The following is a 21,531-nucleotide window of genomic DNA, read 5'->3' as shown; positions in this document are numbered from 1 at the left end:
ACTACTTTGGAAAATAAAGTGCGGGCCTTGTTCACCGAAACTTGGTCTCACCATGTCGTTCTTTCTCTTACCTTCTGGCTGAATTATTCAGCCTCTTTTCTCCACTGAATTTCCTCACTGAGCTATCCTTATTTCAGCCTCTTTTCTCCACTGAATTTCCTCACTGAGCTATCCTCATTCTATTACTCTTTATATCCTTAATTAACATTTAATTAAGCAATTGTTTCCTGATCCTCGCCTACGCCGTCTCTCCTTCGAATACCCTGGATCAGCCGGGGCTGGTCCCCGGCAGGGGACTGCTCACTAAGTTAAACTTAGGATATCTGTGCGTTAAAGCAGATGGGAGGCAAAAAAAAAATGTTTTCAATTATAGGGGTTCAGAGCATGCCATTTCAAAATATTCTCCTCTGATATGTTGATTTTTTTTTTTAAGTTAACCACACTTGAAAAACAGCAAATGCAAAAAAGGGCACTCTTACCTTCATTTTGATTCTGAAAGCAGGAGATGAAATACAATATGCCCTCCCTGTACCAGGAAGAAGGAAGCATTCTTATTACCAGAGACTGGGGAGTCCAAGCAGAGAGAAATCTTTCCAAAACAGAAAAACCTCCTTAAACTAACCCTTATCTTCCAAGTCACTTTTCCACAATTAACTGCCCTAGTCCAAACCCTTTCATCTTGTCACATTTTCATGTTTGTCCAACCTAATACATAAGTCTTGGACTCTAATTACTTCTTTAAGTCTTCATTTTTCTTGTGAGGGCTCCCATGTACAACTTGCTTAATAAAATTTGTATGGGTTTCTCCTATCAATCTGTTTTATGCTAGTTTAATTCTTAGGCCCAATCAGAAACCCTAAGAGTAGAGGAGAAATTTTACCTCTCCTACACAATCTCTCTCCCTTCTCCCTTCTTCCTTGTAATATATTAGTGGTCTAACAAATCTTCAAATTCTGGGCCCTGATTTCCAGAGCCTTAGTGAAGACTTGGGAGCCTTTTAGAAGTCAAGTCACTGATGAGAAGGTTGTTTGAGTGTCACATAATCCTTGTTGTTCAAGGTCTTAGAATTATAGGAGAGCAAAAAATAACCAAAGAGCCTGAGCACAAGATAGAAACTCATAGGGTTTCTGGACCAAAAATAAGGAGTTTCCAGTTCTTAATGAAAAGGATCAATTAAAAAAACAAGCTCACACACCAGAGCAAGGACTGAACTCAAGTAGACAAACAACTTACAAACTAATTTCAAAACCTTCCCACTCACCAATGACAGCAATAGGATTTTGTTCTCATATCTTTTCTGATAAGAAACCAAAAAATATTTGTTTACAGTTTGGAAGGTCTAGGATTGATTTCATAGGCTCATGAAACATTGGCCCAAGCTTACAAGAATGTAAACAAAAAACAAATCTTTGGAAGGCTCTTTGATGGGAAAATCATAAAATATAATTCAAACAATTATTTTCATAAAATTTACTATTTATGTGCTATGACTTGTGATGGGTTGTTAGAACTCTCCCTGACCTTGCAGATATATATTATAACAAGAAAAACATATAATTTTACTAAATATCTAATTTCATGAAAATACAAGGAGGCTAAGTTAAAGGAAGTATAGGATGCTACATGACCACCAACACGTTCTGAAGACTCTTACTAAACCAAAACTTGAAGCGCTAGAAGACACACCTCCAACAGACTGTCATATAAAAAACCAGTAGACTTCCCTATATGGCTAGACAGATCATGTCTCAAATTTAAAAGTAGAAAATCTACGTTTTTTAAAGAGAGAATATTTTTTAACCTAGTAGTGAGAAAAACCCTTTAAGCATAACCTCAAAAGTACAAACCATTAGGGGGAAAAGGACAGAAGATAGGAAATACGGTACCCATTATGGAATTTTACACAGAAATTAGAAGCAATGATTTAAATGTACACAGGGCAACTTTGATGGATCTTAAAGTCAAAAATGCTTTTTAAAGGCATAAGTATATAATATATAATTCATATAAATTTATATGTGCAAAAACCAAAAATGTCAATTTTGGTATATATTTGTATGTATATATATGTATGATCAAAATAATACACAATGAACAAATTAGAAAACTTGTTTATGTAAGGAGAGGAATGGCAGCAGGACATAAGAACAAAGGAAATGAATAAATCTTGTTGTAAGAAAGGGTGAGTAGTTTAGGTACAGGCTACCCTAGCAGAGAAGAGCTGGTGGGTGCCCAGAGGAAATCACGTAGATTTGTCACAGGGTCTCAGTGATTTCTCTGTTCTCCAGGGTCTTTCATTTTGTGGGTGCTCAGTGAATGCATAAGTCTCAGTGCTTCTCTATAAAGCACAAAACACAAGGAAGTTATTTAAACATTTCCAAAAGATGGCCTCATCTGTTCCTTCCCCACCTTAAGCTGTATTTGGCCAACATGCCACAGACCCTTCTGCAATCATCAGCCTGACACGGAAACTGGGAAGAGAGGTCATGTGACTCTGCTAAGACACCCTGCACCTTGCCTCCTGCCTCCTGCAGGAGGTATTAACCACATTGCACCCTAGTTTTCATTACTTCTCTGAATCCTTCACTCACTTTTACAGTCAATGAAGACAGGAATCAAGTCAGTTTTAACTCACTGGTGCAGTGAGCAGAATCTTCTCTGCATCAGTGTGTCCTTATCTTTGCTTGCTTGCTTGTGCCAGGTCAGATAAAATCGAAGGAAGCATGGTAGTGTTGCTCTTGTGCAGTGAATTAGCTCAGAAAGTAGCTTCATGGAGTCTGTAACCTGGAGATTGGGGAACTGGTGCTTATGTCTCTCATTTGTTTGGAGGGGGAAGTTTTTAAAACTCACTTTATTTGTTTCTAGAATATAAATCTTAAAGATGAAGAAGTTTTTGTTTGTTTTGTTCACTGTTCTATCTTCAGTACCCAGTAAATTACCTGAGGTACAATAGTGACCACATTTGTGAACAAAATGAATTAATGGATAAAATTTTTTAATGTGTGGCAATATCCAATATTTCCTCTAGAGGGCGAAAGTCACCATGAAATAGGAATTTCACTCCAATGTAAAATAATTTTTAAAACCTCGCACTGAAGAATGCATTATTTTTTATATGTTGAAGTTTCTGCTTTCGTATAGAAATATGGTTTGGAAATATAGATTCGTTCTCTTTGTCAAGAAATCATGTACATTTCTGTCAAAATGCTGCATTTCACAGAAAATATTACCAATACGATATAACTGAATCTTAGTTAGAAAAGCGGCCCTGTGGCTTAGCTGGTCAAAGCGCCTGTCTAGTAAACAGGAGATCCTGGGTTCGAATCCCAGCGGGGCCTTCCTTGTTCGGTTTTTATATTTCAAGAGTTGTTGCCGCCAAACATCTTGGAGATGCATTGAACAATTTATATTACTGGTAAATTCTGTATTAAATTCTTATTCCAATGTGGAGAGTCTTTTTCCAGCATCACAGTATGAAGAGCTGTGGTGAAGGGAAAAGTGAGTACGTTTCCTGTAAAGGATAGAAAGTGATGGATTTGCTAATGATTGGTGTGTGGATTGAGCACAAATTATCTTACAGTACCTGATAGCAAAATTTCAAATTCTGTCTCGGAAGTTCACTTTCAGCTCTCTTAACCTGTGACATCCAACATTTTCAGCTAAACGATGGAGTTTGGTTATCAGCATCAGGTAAAGAATTAATAAAACATTTTTAGAATCAGACTCATTTTTATTTCTGAGAACAAGTAAGAGAGGAATGTCAAATTTAGACCCTCATCATTTTGGTTTTGTACAGCCCTCAAAACTGTATTTGTTTGTTCGTTAGTAGAACCTTCTGGGAGTGGAAATTGGGAGCTTAATGATATTTTGGGGAAATAAATCATAAATAGATGATCAATTTCTTGAATGTTAAATGATATCAGTTTATTAGCTAAAATGTCACTGCATAGCACTGGCCTACACATTGGGTTTTTCACTTTTATTAAAAAAAATTCAAACATTATAATTGGAGTTTTACCAGAGTCATTGTCTTTTCACTTTCATAGAAGTAGTTCTGCATTATGCCTGAAACCCTGTTTATACTTCGTGGAAACCTGGTTTCATTTTCATTAGTTTATCCATAGCAGTTCTTACCCATGGACTTCCCAAGGAATGTGAGCAAAAAAGGTAGTCATGGGGAGTAGCGGATTATGCCGTCCCAGTAAGTCTGGAGTAGGTCCTACACATTTATATATTCATAAGACTTCATATGTAAGTAATATAAATCCTCAGTTGAAAGCCAATTGCCTAGATGTTAGATTCAAAGTGCAACCAAGTTAACATTTCGAAAAGTAACTGAAATTGTGTCTCACTGTACTCTGCTGCTGTTGTCTGCTTCTGCTGCTGCTAAGTCGCTTCAGTCGTGTCCGACTCTGTGCGACCCCACAGACGGCAGCCCACCGGGCTTCCCGTCCCTGGGATTCTCCAGGCAAGAACACTGGAGTGGGTTGCCATTTCCTTCTCCAATGCATGAAAGTGAAAAGTGAAAGTGAAGTCGCTCAGTCGTGTCCGACTCTTAGCGACCCCATGGACTGCAGCCCACCAGGCTCCTCCAGCCATGGGATTCTCCACGCAAGAGTACTGGAGTGGGGTGCCACTATCAGGCAAAACGACACCAGAACTCCAAACATATTATGAACAGTGGGCACTGATAAATCTCTAGGAATTTCTCATTCCTTGAAGGCTGTCAGCTAACAGTTATTCTGTTTCTAGTGAATGTCCACATTTCATGGCCTGTGGCCTCCTTCATCTCCAAAGATAGCAATGACCTGTTGAGTCCTTCTTGTACTTCAAATCTGTAAGTACATTATTTAATATGCAATGGAGTAATCAGGTGCTGGCTTTGAAACCAAGGATGCAGTACTGACTGAAACAGAGGAAGGCCTTGCCATCTTGGGTTTGTTAAGCATCCACTATGTCCCTGGAACTGTGCTTGAGACATTACTTAGGTCATTACTTAATCAATATCATACATGTTTTTATAGTAACCCCGTACTTTTAAACAAGAGAAAAAGTAAAAATATGTTGGGAGTCTGAGGGACAGTGCAAGGGTCGAGGGGAGAAAAAGGAGGAGGTTCGTGCTGGGCACACAGAGAGACAGGAGCCAGACTACAAGAAAAGGGACCGACAGGGAGAGTAAGGAGCTTCGACTGAGAGCGGCCCCAGGGGCTCTGGACCTCCTATCTCCCACCGCACACCCCGTTTTCGTCATTCACATCTGAAGTCCAGAGATTTTATAATAAACGTTCAAAACAAAAATTTTAGACGAGTTTTAAATGACTTGGTAAGTGGCAGCACGGAAGTAACGGTCAGATGCAACCCAAAGGCTGACCATTGCACCATTTTACCACGGAGCATTCGCGGTTGCTGGTCTGAGGCTACGCGAACAAGCCTGAGATATTCCCACATTGAGAAAAAGGAAACCTAAGTACCACCAGGCGTATATCCCCGAGGGGATCGAATCAGCACCTTAACACTATAAAAACAATACCCTAAGCAACTGAGCAGCTTACCATGCAGAGGAATGATGTTTTTACATTTCAGAAATATAAACTATATCAAAACATTATTGCCTTAAGTTTTTTCCAGGATGATGCAAGAAATTCTCTAACTCTCCCTATCTCCTCTTTCCTAAATACAGCCACCTTACCTCGTTCAAGCTTCTTTGAAAGCTTTTCATCCTGACTCTGATACATTATTTTTTATAAAGAAAAAATACAGACACACAATCAAATATTTCAGTGCTGGTGATATTAAGACTATCTGTAACTGGATACATGGTAGCACTTTCCACCTGAGATGTGGTCTATGGATAAAAAGGAGGTGGGGAAAAAGGAACTCCTACAGTGGCCCGTACGGGGATCGAACCCGCGACCTTGGCGTTATTAGCACCACGCTCTAACCAACTGAGCTAACCGGCCACCGTTACGCACAGGCTTTACTTACCTCCTTTAAAGTCTGATCTAATTAAAGCAGGCCGTCTTCACGAAAGGTTTAAAAATGCTCTTTTTTTCTACCATAAAAGGAAAAGATAAATCCCAGCTACCGGCACAGATAAACCTTACTTCTCTCCAGGAAAACATTATTTCTCAAATCGACCAAGGAAGACGCAGATCGATGTCCGGAAACAACTACTTCCTTACAACTATTCCCAGAAGGCCTAGGGTAAACGCAAAGCTCCTGCACGCCTGAGATGGCGGCGGGCGGATCACAGAACTCATCACAGAACCCCAGCAGTGCAGGGCTCAGAGGATCCGGCTTCCGCCCGCGGGGTACGGATTCTCTGCTCCAGGAGACCATTACGGGCGGGTCACCTCTTCCCAGAGGCCTCTAGCCGCTTGGCCTCAGGGTGGGTTGCCTGGTTGTTCTAAAGCTAAGTCTGTAGCTAGCTGTTCGTCCCGCGCGGATTAAGACCGTGATCTGACGCTGCAGTACCGACCATCGGACACTTGGTGACGACAGAGGACGGGGTTGAGGTCTCCGGAGGCAAAAGGACGCACTTCTCCATCCTAAAACCTCCATCCTAAAACTTGTCTCCTTTGACGGGACAAGTCGAGACCAGGGTGAGTCCGGGTGAGGACCCATGATCCGGACCAGGGAGAAACAACGGAATCTGAAAGCTTGAACTAAAGCCAAGATCAGGCAACACACAGTAAGGAGTTAGGAAATCTTTGCCCTTTTGAGCCTGGCATGATCCACCTGCAAGCCGTGTCAACTCTGGCAGGGACCAGCGGTGCAGCAAATTTCTACTTGCTTTCTTTTCTCTGTTGGACCCTACAACTCTCTCTCTTTTTTCCCCCTACTTTTTTGCATCTGAAGTTAATTGACTCATTTTATATGTATATAGTATATCGAGTAAGATCTGAAAGACTATTCTAAAAAGAGTTATTTCTTTTAATGAGACAAGTTAACTACTCATTTACTTATTTTATATTATGCAATTTATAAATTTTCTTTTTAATTGTTTAAAAAGCTGTAAGATGGTATTTCTTATCTTTAGTGTTGAAAAGGTGCCAGGAGCCGAGCAGGCGTGAGGAGCTCCGCCCGTGGCAAAGGTCATGAGGAAGGAGGCTCGGCATACGCAAAGGCGGGATGAGCCTCAGGAGTCCCCCTAGAAATTCTCGAGCATCTACCCCCAAAACCAGAGTCTGCCTACTTTCTGCTTTGTACTCTCACCTACACCTCTGACTTTACGGGGGGCTGCCCCCCACTACCTCTCTCTGAAAAAAAGAGTTAACTTACAGCTCCAGTTAATAATTCCTGGGTGTGATAGTGTTTCAACCTACAAACTCCTTTGGAAGTCCTCTAGCCTGCCTGAATAGGTTTTTCCGGCCACATGTGATTGCTCAGAGCCTCCCAGCTGTGAGAGGCATGAGATGTTCTAAACTGTCTAAATACAGATTCCTTTGAGCAGTTAAAAGATTGATTAGAAATTGTATTGGTGAAGGGTTTTTCACTTGTTGGGCTAATGTTTGCTGCTATGTCTCCATATCCCTTACCTGCTGTGTCCCTGGCAGTGTATTGATGAATATAATTGGTGTAAGTAGTAGCTTTAATGTTTGTAACCTTGGACCCTTGAGTTAATTCTTTTTCTTGTTATAGCTCACCACACCTTTGCCCTGTAGGAATGCAGCTTTATCTAATGCTTTTGGAGGGTGGCGCCTGACTAATCACCTTTAGAGAAAAAGAAGTTTTCTGAAGAAAGGGTCTTAAAATGTTAACAGGCCTCTGGGCCAGAAGATGATGCAAATCACCTAAACTTTTGCATATGATAAGTTTGCAGGAAGAAAGCCTGGCTTACTGCATGACTCTACCCCTTCCCGCATTATCCTCTATGCATAACTTAAGGTATAAAAACTACTTTGGGAAATAAAGTGCGGGCCTTGTTCACCGAAACTTGGTCTCCCCATGTCGTTCTTTCTCTCACCTTCTGGCTGAATTATTTCAGCCTCTTTTCTCCACTGAATTTCCTCACTGAACTATCCTTATTTAACCACTCTTTATATCTTTAATTAACATTTAAATAAGCTGTTGTTTCCTGATCGCCGATGCCATCTCCCCTTCGAATTCCCTGGATCCACAGGGGCTGGACCCCGGCAATACACTGATAAAGAAATATATATCTTTAACTTTGTATCAGCATCCACCCTATGAACTAGTAGCTGTCTTCATTTTCTTTGCCCTCTAGTACAAATTTGGTGGAAGGTGAGTGGGGAAAATCAATTTTTTAATTTTAATTGTATGTATTTATTTATTTTCATTAAAATTTTTTACTACAATTCTTGATCGGTAGTCTTTTCTCCTCTCTTTGAGCTTTACTGCCACTGTCCCAGATTTCCAAACCCTGAGAAACCTCCCTCTGCTTAAAGGCCAGAATGTCAGCTGTTTGACTGGGAAATCTCTTGCTTTCCTTCCCTCTCCCAGGCTGTTTTTGGCTGGGAGCTCTCTCCACTCATTAAGTCTTGGATAGGTTTCTCTCAGCTCTCTAGTCTCGGCTGTTGGCAGCGAAAATACAAAGTACTTTGTACTGGTTGCTCTTCATTTTTCTGCCCTGCTCCCCAGCTTCAGAAGGAGAGTGCCTCAGTGGGTATTTCCACTTTCTGGTCTTTTCCCTCACCCTCTTTTGACCTACTCACCCCTAGCAGAAATAACCAGAACTGGTTTGGCTACTTGTAATTCTGTTTGGGTCAAGCAAGCCCACAGCATACCTTTAAAATTTCTTACTTTCTTCTGGTTTCTCTTAATCTGGTCTTCACAGGCTTTTTCGCCTTTGTGACTGCCCATCTGCCAGAGATAAAGACAGCCACAGACTTCTTTTCTTCAATGAGGGCCTCTTTCTAGAATTTAGTTTACTTTGATTCTTTTGTATCCTCAACTCCTGATGGGTTTAGAAAATCTACTCCTCTTAAGCTTATGGTTAGTTATTTGTCAGGTTGAGAGGACAACCTAGTTAGTAGGTTGAGAGGACAACATTCTTGCAACTTCCTACAACTTAACCAAAAATGAAACTCAGTGCTTTATATTTTTAAAATATTTCCAGATTTCTGTGCCAAAACTGCTTGTGTCATTCCTTGAAACTATTTCCTTTAGAATATATGGAACAGACTAGCCTCTCTCAGTCAGAGAAGGCAATGGCACCCCACTCCAGTACTCTTGCCTGGAAAATCGCATGGACGGAGGAGCCTGGTAGGCTGCAGTCCATGGGACCGCTAAGAGTTGGACACAACTGAGCGACTTCACTTTCACTTTTCACTTTCATGCACTGGAGAAGGAAATGGCAACCCACTCCAGTGTTTTTGCCTGGAGAATCCCAGGAACGGGGCAGCCTCATGGGCTGCGGTCTATGGGGTCACACAGAGTCGGACACGACTGAGGTGACTTAGCAGCAGCAGCAGCAGCAGCCTCTCTCAGTAAGGAAGTTAACTGTTCAAGGGCCTAATGTTGCCAAGTGCTTTGCATATTATTTCAGGTTATCCTTATATCACATATCATTTATTCAACTGATATTTTAAAATAGCTCTGCTCTGCTAAGTCACTTCAGTCGTGTCCGACTCTATGTGACCTCATAGACAGCGGTCCACCAGGCTGCCCAGTCCCTGGGATTCTCCAGGCAAGAACACTGGAGTGGGTTGCTATTTCCTTCTCCAATGCATGAAAGTGAAAAGTGAAAGTGAAGTCGCTCAGTCATATCTACTCTCAGCGACCCCGTGGCCTGCAGCCTACCAGGCTCCTCCGTCCATGGGATTTTCCAGGCAAGAGTACTAGAGTGGGGTGCCATTGCCTTCTCCGTTAAAATAGCTAGCTCTGTTCTTTTACTCTCACTTCTAATTTAGTAAAAGAACAGAGTTAAAATAGCTAGCTCTGTTCTTTTACTAAATTAGGAGTGAAATATAATATCTACATGACACCATGAAAACTTCAAGAAGGAAAATGGCTGACACGTGAAGGTGTGTTGCCAGATTTCACTTAGACCTCCAAGTGAGACTGCTGGGTATTTGCATGGCCAAAGAATGTCACATGAAATTTGGATACATTTCAGAAAGTTACCTCTAATATTGTCCCCTGATCTGACAAATGTTTATTGAGAATCTACCATGATCAAGTCTAGTTTTCATTACTAACATGATGGTCCCAAAGTCACACATGGTCCTTCCCACACTCTTCTAGAGCTTAAAATCCAATACCACCATGACTTCTAACTAACTGTCAAACAGCGGAGATGGTTTTCTCCACATAGCCATTATTTTCATTTTACCTTTAAAAAGATCTTTTCTTCAGTCTTTTGTGTCTGATACTGGTGTATTTTCTGCACAAATGATCAAGACAGATGAGCAATAATATCCAATGAAAGTACTTATACTATGTGCCATGGAAAACTTCTGTATATGGATACATAGCTTCCATTATCTTGGCATATCTACTTAAACATAATATCCATTTGGAATCCTTATCTCTTGCTTTTTGCAATTTTGGGGAATAATATCACCAAAAATTTTTAGAAGTAAATAGTGAAGGGAATTGTGAACCTTGCTGTCACCTAGGAGATGAGAATTTTGAGGTCAGGAGATGACAGTGTGCTATTTTGTATAGAAATGCTGAGGTGGAAGACTTCATTTATACAAAAGACTGTGAAAAATCACTCCCAATGGGGCCTCGAAAGAATAACTTAAATTCTGTCTTGGAAACTGTAGCATGCAGAATTCTCATTCCATAACACCAGTAAATTATGGAGAGCAGTGGAGTCTGAATCCAAGCACCAGAGCTTTAAAAAACAAACAACAACAACAAAACTAGTATCCTTCAGTTCAGTTCAGTCGCTCAGTCGTGTCTGGCTTTTTGCAATCCCATGGACTGCAGCATACCAGGCTTCCCTGTCCATCACCAAACTCCTGGAGCTTACTCAAACTCATGTCCATTGAGTCAGGGATGCCATCCAACCATCTCATCCTCTGCCATCCCCTTCTCCTCCTGCCCCCAATCCCTCCCAGCATCAGGGTCTTTTCCAATGAGTCAACTCTTCGCATGAGGTGACCAAAGTATTGGAGTTTCAGCTTCAGCATCAGCCCTTCCAAGGAATATTTAGGAGTGATTTCCTTTAGGAATGACTGGTTGGATCTCCTTGCAGTCCAAGGGATTCTCAAGAGTCTTCTCCAACACCACAGTTCAAAAGCATCAATTCTTCCACGCCCAGCTTTCTTTATAGTCCAACTCTCACATCTATACATGACTACTGGAAAAACCATAGCTTTGACTAGATGGACCTTTGTTGGCAAAGTAATGTCTCTGCTTTTTTATATGCTGTCTTGGTTGGTCATAGCTTTTCTTCCAAGGAGCAAGCATCTTGTAATTTCATGGCTGCAGTCACCAACCCATCTGCAGTGATTTTATAAAAAATAAAGTCTGTCACTGTTTCCACTGTTTCCCCATCTATTTACCATGAAGTGATTGGACCAGATGCCATGATCTTCATTTTTTGAATGTGGAGTTTTAAACCAACTTTTTCACTCTCCTCTTTCACTTTTATCAAGAGTCTTTTTAGTTCTTCTTCACTTTCTGCCATAAAGGTGGTGTCATTTGCATGTCTGAAGTTATTGATATTTCTCCTGGCAATCTTGATTTCAGCTTGTGTTTCATCCAGCCCAGCATTTCGAATGATGTACTCTGCATATAAATAAGCAGGGTGACAATATGCAGCCTTGACTACTCTTTTCCCAATTTGGAACCAATCTGTAGTTCCATGTCCAGTTCTAACTGTTGCCTCTTGACCTGCATACAGATTTCTCAAAAGGCACGTCAGCCTTTTGGTCTGGTATTTTGGTATTTTGGACTGGTATTCCCATCTCTTGAAGAATTTTCCACAGTTTGTTGTGATCCACACAGTCAAAGGCTTTGGCGAAGTCTATAAAGCAGAAGTATATGTTTTTCTGAAACTCTCTTGCTTTCTCAATGATCCAGCGGATGTTGGTAATTTGATCTCTGGTTCCTCTGCCTTTTCTAAATCGAGCTTGAACATCTGGAAGTTCTCAGTTCACGTACTGTGAAGCCTGGCTTGGAGAATTTTGAGCATTACTTTGCTAGAGTGTTAAGTGAAGAAGTGAACTGAAGTTGTTCAGTCGTTTCCGATTCTTTGTGACCCCATGGACTGTAGCTACCAGGCTCCTTCATCCATGGAGTTTTCCAGGCAAGAGTACTGGAGTGAGTTGCCATTTCCTTCTCCAGGGGATCTTCCTGACCCAGGGATAGAACCTGGGTGTCCCGCATTGCAAGCAGAAACTTACCATCTGTGCCACCAGGAAAGACCAATGAGTGCAATTTTGCGGTAGTTTCAACGGATATCCTTAATACACGAAAAAAGAAAAAAAAAAAAAATCTCCAGGATGTTGCCTTAGCTTTCCACTCCTGGAATTTATTTAAGAATTGGGGTTAATTTAAGAAAGGAGTTGGGTTTTGTTTGTTTGTTTGTTTTCATAAACAGAAAAAAGTAGGGAAATGCCCTGCAACCGTAAACATTACTTCACAGGCATGAACAAACCTGGGCCCTACAGGCAGCCTACTCAGTTATGTAACGGCTGGAGAAGAAACCGTCAGTTGTTTCCGTAGTGTAGTGGTTATCACGTTCGCCTCACACGCGAAAGGTCCCCGGTTCGAAACCGGGCGGAAACACTTTCCTAACCTGTTAGACACCGCTACTTGATTTAAGAGATTTCAACTTTCTTATATGTAAAAAATAACACAGCCCACAAGTCTTTGCACTTGCTGTTTGTTTGAAAGAAATTATCCCGAGTCCCGTGGTGATACCTGGTTTCGCTGTGCACACGCCGTAGAGTTCCCCCTTATCTCTTTGGCTGGGTTCCCACCCGGCCTGCGAGCTCGCGTCCCTCAGACAAAATCAGAGGACGGAGATGAGCCCGCTCCACGGAAACAGTTGCTCTCTTTGGAATTGGGATTTCTACGAAAAGAGGCTTCACCAGGAACTGACTCTGAAGGCACCTTGATCTTGGACCTGATCTGTAGCAGGAAAGTCCCCCAACTTAAACCAGTTCTAATTGAAGAGAAATCCAGTTTCCCCTGACAAAGACCATTGGCACACTGCCAAATGTTTATATTGTTATTCTTCCTCCCAGCTTTTCCTAAAGGGATCTGTGCTCGTGTACGAAAGCGATTGTGCATTAGGGAAAGGGAAATAGACTTTTCGGAGGTTACTAGACAATGGCTCTGAACTGGCATCAACTGCTAGAGATACAAGATATCACTGCTGTCCATCGGGCAAAGTACGTATTCATGATCAGACAACCTACGAAGGTTTTTTTTGTTTGTTTGTTTTTTTGCCTCTGATCCGTTTCACTGTGGGCATAGTGGGTCTCTGAGTCCACCCTGTGATTACTTTCCCAATTCCAGACAGAATCTCTATGTCATTTCCATGACTGATGGAGTGACGGCTATTACGGAATAAAAGGCCAATTAGACGCCACCAGAATTTTCTCTATGAAAATAATTAAACCAAACACAAAACTGATATTCCTGGAGGGGTAGCTGAGATTAGTGCCAACATCAAGAGCTTGAAAGGTACAGGGTCACAGATTCACCAAATTTCTATTCAATTCATTTACTCGAGTATAGAAGATAAATCTGTTACAGAGAATGAGAGTTAGTTATTGTAAATCTGGTTAAGTGATTATGTCAGTTGCATCTGTTAGCGCAGATGTCCTTTCACTAGTGGAGAAAACGTACACATTCCCTGCCACCTGGTATGCAGCTACTGATACGTTTTGTGCCATTTTCTCTATATTCAGTCAGAAAGACCATCAGAAGCAACTGAGCTTTCAGCTGGCTGAATTAACTGTACAGCTTACCTACCTTACCTCAGGGGTATATCAACTCTTCAATCATATGTTATAAATTAGTCTACAGAGACCGTCACCACCTTACCATGTGTTCTAAAGTTGAAAGCTGATTATTGTTGTTTTACATGAATATTTTAGGCAAATTTATATTGTGCAAACTGATCACAAATGAATGGGTTTACGTTTCCAGTACTGGCTCAGTCTTGTGAGCCTCACTTGTGTCTTTATCCCAGTTTTAGTCCATATGGATTAAGTAACAAAAATACAATAGACCAAGTGGCTTAAAAGACAAGCATTTATTTCTCACATTTATGGAGGCCAGTGTTGATTCTCACTCTGGTGACACTTTGCTTCCTGGCTGCCTGTCCCACAGACAGCTGTCTTCTCACTATATCCTCAGATGCAGGAAAGGGTGAAGAAGTTCTCTACCATCTCTTTTAGAAGGACCTAATTCTACTCATGAATGACTTAATGACCTAAAGCACCTGCCTCCCAAAACCATCACATTGGGGATTAGGTTTCAACATATCGGGGGCAGTGGGGGTAAGCACATTCAGTCTACAGCAATCCCCAAAACATCCATTTCCTTTTCTACCCTCAACTATGTTTATTCACGGAAAATATTGACCATCTGTGCAAGGAGGCCAGTGGTCAATAGGTGATGCTGAAACCAGTTGTTAAGACATTTGAATGAAAATTATCCTGAACTGATTTTTCACATCTGGAACTGCTGCCCCATCATACAGTCCTGTCAGTTGAGTTTGAGTCTTCAGAGACATCAGAGGAGTTATTTTCTAAGATTTTTTTGTCGGGAGCCACATTAGGCATTACTGACAAAATGGAGGCACGGCCCTCAGCCCCCTCTCCTCATTCCGCAGGCACGGACCCGGGATTAAGGAGTTAGGCCTTGTAATTCTGACTTGTCTTTTCCTCTCCTTGGCTGAGTTGACTGAAAAGGAATATTAAGGTGCTTATTGTTCTTGAGAGGAGCATGAGAAGGCACAAAGCCTTCTGCAGCTGTGCTCAGAGAATAAGTCATAAAGTTAATCAATGACATTTGTTCAAGGACTTTTACAAAAGAGTGTTCCAGGATGAGCACATAGGCCGTAGCTTGAGGCCATGGGAGGGATTGCTATTTGAAGCCTATTTGTGAGGAGAATGTTTCTGGCAAAGGAGTTTACTGAATTTAGGGCTTAGAAATAATTAAAACAGTTAGAAGTTAAAGATTTAAGGAATGTTGTAAAGTTAGCATATTTTACTATAGCTTATAGAAGTTAGGAATTTTAGAGACACTATAGCTAGAAGCCTTTTTAAGGGATAGTGAGCTCAGGATGTTAAGGGCAAACAGGATTTAGGAAGATAAGTAGTAAACTGAAGAATGTAGCACGGGTTACTGTGTAATCACAAGTTAACTATAGGACACTTTACAGGAAGTAGATAACAGATGATAAGGCTGATTCTGAGAGAATCACTGAAGCAGGAACTCTGTTTGAAGAGCAACAATGATTTATGGAGATAATAAATCTGGGAGAGGGGGAACTGAAAATGTCAAACCTCTGGCCTAATGTTTTTGTAAATGTATAAAAGAGAATCTTAAACTTGAAATAAACAGGCAGTCCAAAAAAACTGAGAGGCTGCCTCATTTCTCTCACCGACACCGTTCACCTCTTCAGGTTGAATCCCTGGTTGCTGGAGTTGGACTCCAGCATTTTTTTACCTCCCACTTCTTCCTAAAATTGAGAAAGTTGACTGAGAAAGAAGGTTGGACATATTTTAAAATCAAAGAAGCTTTAAAACATGATAATAAGTTACCAGCATTTTCTCCACCAACTTTTTTTCCACAATGGATAGTATCCATACACACTCATTTGGCCTTTTACAGCTCCAAACCCACAGGTGTACATCCAGGAGGAAAGAAAAAGAACATCTCCTGGGGGAATGTTGATGTATAGAAGAGTATGGAAGCCTTACAGTGGCACAGAGAGTCTGAGAAACCATTCAGAATTCTGATGAAAGTTAAACTCCCAAGGAGGAGACAGGGAGGAAGGGATGAACAGTGACTGCTTTTGTTGTTGTTCAGTCGTTCAGTTGTGTCCAATTCTTTGTGACCTCATGGACTGCAGCATGCCAGGCTTCCCTGTCCTTCCCTATCTCCCAGAGTTTGCTCAAACTCATGTCCATTGAATCGGTGATTCCATGCAACCATCTCATCCTCTGAATGTTGGAACCCACCAAAAAAAGTTACTCCATATCCAAGGGCAAAGGAGAAGCCGCAGCAAGATGGTAGGAGGGGGTGCAGTCATGTTTAAAATCAAATCCCATACCCGCCAGAGACACACAAGCAAAACCTTGTGTGCACCAGGACCCAGGGAAAGGAGCAGTGACCACCCTTCCTTTCCCCCCTCCCCCCCCCCTCCCACACACACACAAGAAACTGAGCCAGACCTGCCTGTGGGACTGCTTTGGGATGGGGTTATTTTAAACAGCTTCCTTTTCCTGTTCTCCCTCCCTCTTTGGTTCTCCCAAATTTGTTAGTAGAGTAGAAGTACTAGGAAGATGATCAAAATCTAGGTGAGGGAAAAAAAAAAAAAAAAACACATTTCAAAAGAACTTTTAACTTGTGAGTGGATTTTACATCTTTATCCCAAGGTTATTGAATTCTCCAACGCGCTTTGTTGGAAGTTCTATGAAACCACCAGAACTGTGAACTGGCTAAGTGGCAAAACTGGGGACAGGAAACTGGAAAGAATTTCTCATGAAAACAACTCCTGGGAAACTGTCCACTGTAAACAGAACTACACTCTGGCCAAGACAGATAATAAAAAGAAAGACATGCTACTTTCTCTGCAAAAACAAAGCAACAAAACACATACAAAGACAACTGTTAAAAATTGTATTCCTAGACCCAAAGGAGGAAGTTTTAGCTATTTAAATTCTGCAATTTTGGACAAAATAGGCCACTGAGATTACACTGTGGAGAGAACATCCTAGAATCAATCAAGGACCTTGAAGTCAGGGTGAGTCTGACCTACTGAGCTGGTCCTGGTTGCTCACAAACAGAAGATTCAATTCAGTGTCTGAAGAACATTCCAGAATCATCTGATCTTGAATCACGTGATTCTCCCAGAGACCCCCATGTCTCCCGTGGCCTGTGTGTCCAGGTCTAAGCTTGGACAGCATTCCAAAACCCTTTTGCCTTTCTGCCTCAGGCTTCCTGAGTGACTTCAAATCTCATCTGTGTGATTTGCTTCTTCTGAGGCTCTAAGTGAGGCCTCCTTCAGAATGCTGACTATTGCTGAGTTCCAGAAAGGAAGCTCTATTCCAGAGGAGAATTCTGGTTAGAAAAATTTTTCTCCCTTACTTCCTCATTTATAATGTTTTCTTGAGCTTTTATTTGATTTTTTAATAGATAACATCTAAAGTCTAAAGGGATATGCAGTAAATTTCTCCCTCCTGCTTTCAAAGAGTGCCACCTCCTTAGTCTCCAGCCCCTCAACTGGGAACTTTTGCCATGAGTTTACTGATTATCCTTGAGAGTTTTTTGTTTTTTTTTTGTAAAATGTGTATTCAATCTAACATGAATATACCACCAAAAGTAGAATTCTACAGAGATTGCTCTGAACCTTTCATTTTATATGTATGTATATAGTAGTCTTTATCATTCTGTCTTAAATATGCATTGCATTCTACTGTGTAGTTGTGCCATTATTTATCTAATTAAGTAATTCTGACTAATTAAGTTTTTTCAATCCTACTATTTCAATGAATGCTTCAGAGAGTGAGTTTGAACACAATATAACTCTCATGTGTTCAAGTCTATCTCTTACATTTGTGGAAATGCTGTAGCAAAGAGTATATGCATTTGAAATATTGGTAGATCCTGCCCAGTTGTCCTTGCAGCCTCAAAGCATAGTGTATTTGTCTGTGGAAAACAGAAATGAATAGGATCGTAGGCACCCTTAATACGACTTCATTTCGTGCCAAGTATGAAGCAAAACCAGGCAATCCATGAAAACCGTAGAAACTTTTAGAAAATCAAGGATTCTTGTGATGCTGGAATATTGACCTCTCTCAGAGGTGAGACGTCGCAGCATGGAGCCTGGCAGGATGGGGACAAGTTGGATGACGCTGAGCAGACAGATCTGATGAATACTTAAAGTAAACATACCAAATAAGCAAGAGCAGCCAAAATTGGTAGGCAGGATTGTAAATCAGGGCCCTATAACGATGTGTATTTTAATGTCCAAATAAACAATGGAAGCAGAGCTGTGATGGCCGAGTGGTTAAGGCGTTGGACTCGAAATCCAATGGGGTCTCCCCGCGCAGGTTCAAATCCTGCTCACAGCGCTATTCAGTCGCTTTCTGTTCTAATCGCGAGGCGATTTGTTTTTCGCTGTGAATCTCTGCTTCAAATTTTGTTTTTAAAAACCTGTAATAAAATTCCACGCTCTGATAACAGAAATGCAGGTAGCTTCCTTAAAGCGTTCTCTGGTATTTATAAGAAACCAGCCAACCATGGAACGGGCTGGCAGGAACTATAAAGATCTAGGGTCATAAATATCCTTGTGGTGTGTGTGTGTGTGTGTGTGTGTGTGTGTGTGTGTGTGTGTGCGTGCGCGCGCGCGCTCTTTAAAACTGTAGAAATGAGGAAGCTGAGGCAAAGAAGATACACAGCCTGGGCCAAGGCAATAAATCTAACCAAAGAAGAGTACGGATAAAAGTTGTGGGCACCGTGGCTGCACTCAGACCCAAACCATTGCACTTCTCGCTCAAAGGACTACCCTCGCTTATAAACACTTATTTCCATATGCCTGTTTCGCCTACTTTGAGCCCTTAAACATTGCTAGCCAATTTGTGTAATGATGACTGATAGTTTTAAATTTTATAATTATATTAACTTTGAACGTCTAAGTTCTTATGTGAACTTAGTTCTTAAAGAGTTTACCTTTATTGAATTATTACCTTCATTTCGCCTAATTTGAGAAGGTAGATATTTCAGAATGTCTTCTCTGATGCAGTGTCTGAAATTATTTCCTCTGGAAAGAGTTTTGGCTATTTGGAGAGTGAGATTGAAAACATATGATTAATACCTCAAGGATGAGTTTTATTCCACTTTCAGTGTATCAAAATTGAAAATTCAACGGGTCATTAATAATTGATCCATACACAGCATCAGTATCTAAGTGCTAAAGAAAAATGAAATGGTTTGAGGAATGAACAGATGAACGACTGCAGAAATTAATGAAGCGTTCACAAGTAGAAACAATAGAAACAAGCTTGTACGTAAATGAGGTTGGAGTGCCGGCAGGCGCTAACCACTGTCGTTCTGTCACATACATGATGCTCCAAAGCAGAAAGTTCTTTCATAATTATAAATATTTTAAGTGAATGTAGCATGCAAAATGACCCTGAATATAACCCATCAGCTTTACCAGAATACACACCTCCTTCCTGTCTAACTGATTTCCGTCTTCATTGTCAAACAACTATTTTCTCACCCATTCCAGTGAACAAAGACTAATAGAAAACATCGACACAAAAGGGGGCCAGTGGCGCAATGGATAACGCGTCTGACTACGGATCAGAAGATTCTAGGTTCGACTCCTGGCTGGCTCGATACCCCTATATTTTTAGGAGGAAGGAAAAAAAATTCTTTGTACTCTTTACAAACAAAAAAATTATTTCTAAGTTCTTAAAATTCTTCGAAGTAAATCATCTGATCTGGTTTTTAACCATCCGTGGTACCTGCCACACAGAGCAATTTCGGCTTTTCTTTAAGTCTGAATGGATGCTTAAAGTCTGGGTGGATGCTTAAAGTATCTGTCTTCTAAAACGTCCCCTTTATCTCGTTCCTTTCAATGATACTGAGAAGGGGAGTTGACAGAAAGGTCTTTGGAAAGACAACTTCAAAAATTAAATATGGAATATTATTTGACCATAAAAAGAAATGAATTTCTGATACATGTTACACATGAAGGAACCTTGAAGATACATGCTAAGTGAAAGAAGTCAGACACAAAAAGCCATATGTTGTATGATTCCGTTTATATGAGATGTCCAGAATAGGCAAATCCAGAGACAGTAGTTGCCAAGAACTGGGGAAAGGGTAGAGTTGATTTTTGTGTGATGGAAATGTGAAACATGATAATGATGAAGGTTGCATAACTCTGGGAATATACTCAAAAACACTGAATTGTGCACTTTTGTGTGAATCTTACAGTATATAAAGTATATCTTAATTTTTAAAAATCAAAGAAGCAAGAAAGAAAAGAAAAATATGACCAACATTTTCTTCATTAATTGTCCCCCATTGGGCAGGGTTCTCCCTCTTTAAGCTCTTCCCTGCACAATTTCTGTCTCGGAGCATGGGTCATAGAGGGAAAATAAAGGACATCGACTGGAGAAATTGAATCTGGAAATATGCTTCTATGGACAGATGATATCATAGCGTCCCCCTCAATTCAGCGATCTTGGCGAAGATACGCCCTGACACCTGAGAAAGCTATTCAGACTCGTATCTCTCCGCCCAGCCCCGGATCTCAAACAGAAGAGCGCTACAGCCTCACCATCAAACTAAGAGACTATTCAGAGTTGTAAGGAATCCGAGGCAGAAATTAAACCGACAGGAAGAGGGCAAGGATGTCGAACGAGTCAAGGAAAGTAGCGGTTTGGGGGTGGTGTCTCTTTCAACAGCTTGATCTCCTTTCCAGGTGTTCCTGGGCGTGACTTTAGACTCTTGGAGCAAAGTGGAGGCGTCTGGGAAGGAAATCAAGGTGAAGATAGAAAGGAACAAAAACATGCAAAATTTCTTTTGGTAGTACTTATGTACTGTAGCTCAGACGGTAAGGAATCTGCCTGCAATGTGAGAGATCCACGTTCAATCCCTGGGTCAAGAAGATTCCCTGGATGAAGGGAAAGGCTGCCCACTCCAGTATTCTTGCCTGGGAAATCCCATGGACAGAGGAGCCTGGCTGGATACAGCCCATGGGGTCGCAAAGGATGGGATACAACTGAGCGACTAACACTTTTCTTCACATTTTACGGAAGTTGATTGGCTCCGTACATTGTGCGTTCTAAGCGGTGCTGGCAATTAAAAGAATGAACCTGCCACGCGTCTACTCCTCGTTTGATATATGATCTGTTGGGCTGTTACCCAGTTAAAAGGCTGGAGTGGGGGCAGAATGGGGAGGATCAGTCAGTCAGTTCAGTCGCTCAGTCGTGTCCGACTCTTTGCGACCCCATGAATCGCAGCACGCCAGGCCTCCCTGTCCATCACCAACTCCCGGAGTTCACTCAGACTCAGGTCCATCGAGTCAGTGATGCCATCCAGCCATCTCATCCTCTGTCGTCCCCTACTCCTCCTGCCCTCAATCCCTCCCAGCATCAGAGTCTTTTCCAATGAGTCAACTCTTATACAATGGCCCAAAGAATCTGGAACTTCCTGATGTAAACGCTTCTCAAAACTTGGCGGAGGAGAATCGCTAGGAGGGAGTATTATGCCCAGTTTTCTAGATTTCAACCCTCGGAGATTCTATAGTGATTCTAGGATGCAGCTCATGAATTTTTAGCAAACTGATGTTGTATTTTATTATCCTCTTTTTCCAACTAGTAACGACAGGGAACTTCCACGGTAGAAGGGGAAAATAGA

At 41.3% G+C, this 21,531-nt stretch overlaps 5 non-coding genes across 5 annotated transcripts; 4 read left to right on the top strand and 1 right to left on the bottom strand.

Annotated features, from left to right (window-relative positions):
- Window positions 1-3,264: 3,264 nt before the first annotated feature.
- TRNAT-AGU (transfer RNA threonine (anticodon AGU)) lies at window positions 3,265-3,338 on the top strand. Its single transcript has one exon. It is a non-coding gene; the product is annotated as a tRNA-Thr (tRNA).
- Window positions 3,339-5,886: 2,548 nt separating this feature from the next.
- On the bottom strand, window positions 5,887-5,960 carry TRNAI-AAU (transfer RNA isoleucine (anticodon AAU)). Its single transcript has one exon. It is a non-coding gene; the product is annotated as a tRNA-Ile (tRNA).
- Window positions 5,961-12,629: 6,669 nt separating this feature from the next.
- Window positions 12,630-12,702, top strand: TRNAV-CAC (transfer RNA valine (anticodon CAC)). Its single transcript has one exon. It is a non-coding gene; the product is annotated as a tRNA-Val (tRNA).
- Window positions 12,703-18,148: 5,446 nt separating this feature from the next.
- TRNAS-CGA (transfer RNA serine (anticodon CGA)) lies at window positions 18,149-18,230 on the top strand. The gene has a single exon. It is a non-coding gene; the product is annotated as a tRNA-Ser (tRNA).
- A 1,196-nt stretch (window positions 18,231-19,426) lies between these two features.
- Window positions 19,427-19,499, top strand: TRNAR-ACG (transfer RNA arginine (anticodon ACG)). Its single transcript has one exon. It is a non-coding gene; the product is annotated as a tRNA-Arg (tRNA).
- Window positions 19,500-21,531: the final 2,032 nt, after the last annotated feature.

This window comes from Bos grunniens, chromosome 23 (assembly GCF_055505025.1).
Source record: "Bos grunniens cultivar Pamir isolate PY7600 chromosome 23, Bosgru_T2T1.0, whole genome shotgun sequence".
NCBI lineage: Eukaryota > Metazoa > Chordata > Mammalia > Artiodactyla > Bovidae > Bos > Bos grunniens.
This window is presented reverse-complemented; position numbering and strand designations above follow the sequence as displayed.